The following is a 4,049-nucleotide window of genomic DNA, read 5'->3' as shown; positions in this document are numbered from 1 at the left end:
AGGCATCAATTCTTTTTCTGTCATCCATAGTCATTGTCGAGTTCTCTGATGCATAGCAAGTAATTGCAAAGCCCACACCTGGATCAGGTGCACCTTAGTCTCTTGACTGAGATCATTGCTCTTCAACACTCTGGAAAATATCCTGACAACAGATTTTCCTAATGCAATTTATCTTTTCATTTCCTGCCTGCTGGTGCCAAGAGTGTTCCTGGTGGAACATCCAGCAGGATGAAATTGTTAACGATATCATTTTTCCAGTTTTCTTTGTTTTTAGCCAAGATTAAGCTGAATATCAGCCCTGATATCCCTGTTCCACAGCCTCTTCTGAATTCAGCTTGAATTTCTGGCAGTTTCCTGCTTAATAATCTTCAGCAAGAGTTTGCTTGCATGTGATACTACTGTTATTGCTTCATCATTTCCACAGTATTTTAGATCACTTTTTTGGAGATTGGGAACAAATATGAATCTCTTCAAGTCAGTTGGCCAGGTAGTTGCTGTCTTCCACATTTCTTGGGATAGACTGGTGAGCATGTCTAGGGCTGCATCTATTTATTGAAACATAACCGTTGGTATTCCATCAATTCCTGGGGTCTTATTTTATTTGCCAATGCCTTCACTGCAGCTTGGATATCTTCCTTCATTACCACAAGTTCTTCATCATATGCTAGTTCTTGAAATAGTTCTGTGTCAATCTTTTCTTTGGGTACAGTGACACTCACTGTATATTCCTTCCACTTACTTTTGATGCTTACTGCATCATTCAAGATTTTGCCCGTAACATCCTTCAAGATTACAACTCAAAGCTTGAATTTGTTCTTCAGTTTTTTCAGCTTGAGAAATGCTCAAGTGTTCTTCCCTTTTTGTTTTCTCACTCCAATTCTTTATACATTTCATTATAATACTTTGCTTTGCCTTTTCTTTGAAATCTGTTAATCTCTCTTACTTCAACATTTATTTCTTTTGTTTTAGCCCCTGTATATTCTACTGCAAATTTCAGAGTCTTTTCTGACATTAATTTTGGTCTTTTATTCCCCCTTTCCTGTCTTGTTCTTTCTTCATGAATGATGTCTTTGATGTTGTCTTACAACTCATCTGGTCTCAGTGTTCAGTGCATCAAATCTATTCTTGAGATTTTTTTTTTTAAATTCAGTTGGGATAGACTTAAGGTTGTATTTTGGTCCTCATGGGCTTCTTTCCATTTCCTTTAACTTAATTTTGAACATGCACATGAATAAATAATGGTTTGTTCCACAGTCACCCACTGGTCTTGTTTTGACTACTGATATTGAGCTTTCCCATTGACTATTTCCAAAGTCATAGTCAATCTGATTTCTGTGTAGTTCATCAGATGAAGTCCATGTCAATATATTTCTATTTTTTTAAAAAAAAGGTATTTTCCATTAGCAAACAAATGGACAGAGAAGCTGTGCTATATTCTCACAATGGAATACTGTGCTGCATTGAAAAACAAGGATCTCATGAAATATAATACTAAATGGGTGACCCTGGAGGACATTATGTTGAGAGAATTATCTCAGTCACAAAAGGACAAATACTGCATAATGCCACTGTTATAAAACAGGACTGATGTGGAGGTTGGGGGTAAACTAAGAAAAGGGGATAAATAATGTACACTGCATTGAAACAGACGAGGAATAGAACTGCTTATAGCGAATATATGATTAGGTATTATTTGCATGACAACAGTTCAGAATAAGAGCCACATAGTAAGTTGACTGAGGGCAGGGAGAATTGTATAACAATGAAAGAATTATTTTTCAAAGAGAAAAGTGAACTGGGGCAGGTGCGCAGTGAGGAAACTGTGCAACGAATGACTGAAAATCCAAGTTCTCTATAAACTTTCATTAAAATATCAATTAAAAAATAATATACCTTTTAAAAAAGTATTTGCAATTAAAAAGATTGAGTATATGAAATCTTACTGAGTCAGTAACCTCATTTTTGTCACAAAGTCTGTATTTTCCCACAACCAGTACTGCTTCTTTGTCCCCAGCCTTTGTGTTCTTATCCTCTTGATTGTATGTTCGATCACTTTCAGATTGCAAGCTGGTAGAGATCCTTAATTCATCATTTTAGGTTTTAGTGGTTGATACATATATTTGAATAACAGTTGTATCCAAAGGTCTTCCCTGTATTCATATGGATCGTATCCTATCTCTCAAACACTGTATTTAAGGGTCAACCTTGCAATGCTTTTTTTATTTATGAATGCAACACCATCCCTCTTCAATCTGTCATTCCCAGCAAAATAGGTCATCTGATTAATCTGATTAAAACGGCCAATACCAGTCCACCTCAGTTGATTAATGCCTAGATGTCAATATTTATGTGTTCCATTTAATTTTGTTTATTGCTGCTGTTTTGTTTTGTTTTTTTTATTTAAATAGCATTCAGTTTATTACAAATATTTAGTATTGGCTTCCCATATTTCCCCCCTTTAGCTTTTATCATAATTATGTTATCATCTAGATGAGCATCCTTTATATACAAACAAACAAATTAAACATAATAAACTCAAAGAGAGAGAGATTCACAGTTTATACATTCCATGTTCCAGTCATTAATGGATGTTTGCAACTGTTTCTCTTCACTTTTTTCACTTCCAACCAGAGTGATCATCTACTAGCACTATATCCAACAATATTTCTTTATTATTCATCAGGATTTCGAAGGCCTGTTTTTCTTAAAGGGACAGCCAGTCCTGCTTCTTAGTGACTTCTTGGTATTTGAAAACTTCAAGCATCACAGCAACAGGCAAATTACCTTAGTATGGCCAACTGACAGACAAGTGCCTGACACTCAGAGGCAAACTAGAACATAAACATGCATATAAGCATCACAGAACAAATGTGCATGCTATCAGAAATAGAAGTTATCTGGCCTGGGACAGCCCAAAAGAAGATTGGAGTTAGGTGTCCAGTCAGATCAGAGTTTCTGCTCATCTGAGTGGTAATGGAGGGCCCAAGATGTGACCTAGGTCACAGACAGAACTTGTTTGTTCTAAGGTGTGTCAAGGATGTGTGGAGGGATGAGGCACCCTGCCTGGGCCAGAGTTCCGGCTGACCTCCAAAAGCCTTGGCTAGGCACCCTGGCTAGAAATGGTGTCTTTGCCAGGCTAGAGGGATGGTACAGGCAGGGTACCTTGTGAGCTGGCTAGAGTGAAGACACAATCACTGCCAATACATGTCTATGATGAGATAAGAAGCAAACTTCATTTTAAGCAGTAACCTTGTTTAGTTTCCAAGCCAATTTTTAAAGAAAGGTAATTTGCAATCACTGAAGAAAAACAAACTCCCTTGTAAGCAATAACTCTTCATTGCTCTTCAAGTCAATTTAAATAAAGGTAATTTGCAGTCATTGAAGAAAAATACTGATTATAAAACTATGATGACAAATATCACCAGTAATTCTGCCATTTAGATAAAGAGTATAATGTATTTTGTAATTTAATAAAACTGAGATTGAGATTGTATGGTTCACAATGTATTAAAAATTTCTTTGTATCATATTAGTACCCTATGTCATCATCTTATTATTGTTGTTATGTGCCGTTGAGTTGCCTGCCACTCATAGCTACCCTATGTACAACAGCTCTGAGGACTGCTCTGTCCTGAACCAGTCTAACTGACCACAACACACCTACCCTCATTGCCCTAGTTACTGTATCCATCTCATCTGGGGTCTTCCTCTCCTGTGCTGTACCATCACCCTTCTGAGCATGATGTCCTCCTCTAAGGATCGGTCCCTCCTGGCCACATGCCCAAAGTATGTGAGATGGAGCTTCAAAATTTTACCCTTCAAGGAGAAATTTTGTTTCACCCTCTCCAAGACAGATTTATTTGTTTTCTTGGCAGTCCATGGTATGTTCAATCTAGCATCTAGCACCACAACTCAAAGACATCAATTCTTCTTTTGTCATCCTTAGTCATTGTCCAGCTCTCTGATGCAAAGACCATGGACCAGATCAGGTGCACATTAGTCTCTAGGCTGATACCGTTGCTTCCCAGTATTCAGGAAAGGTCCCAAAC

This window comes from Elephantulus edwardii, unplaced genomic scaffold, assembly GCF_000299155.1.
Source record: "Elephantulus edwardii isolate Elephantulus edwardi_28Jun2011 unplaced genomic scaffold, EleEdw1.0 scaffold00209, whole genome shotgun sequence".
In the NCBI taxonomy this organism is placed as follows: Eukaryota; Metazoa; Chordata; class Mammalia; order Macroscelidea; family Macroscelididae; genus Elephantulus; species Elephantulus edwardii.
Note: the sequence above shows the minus strand (reverse complement) of the source record.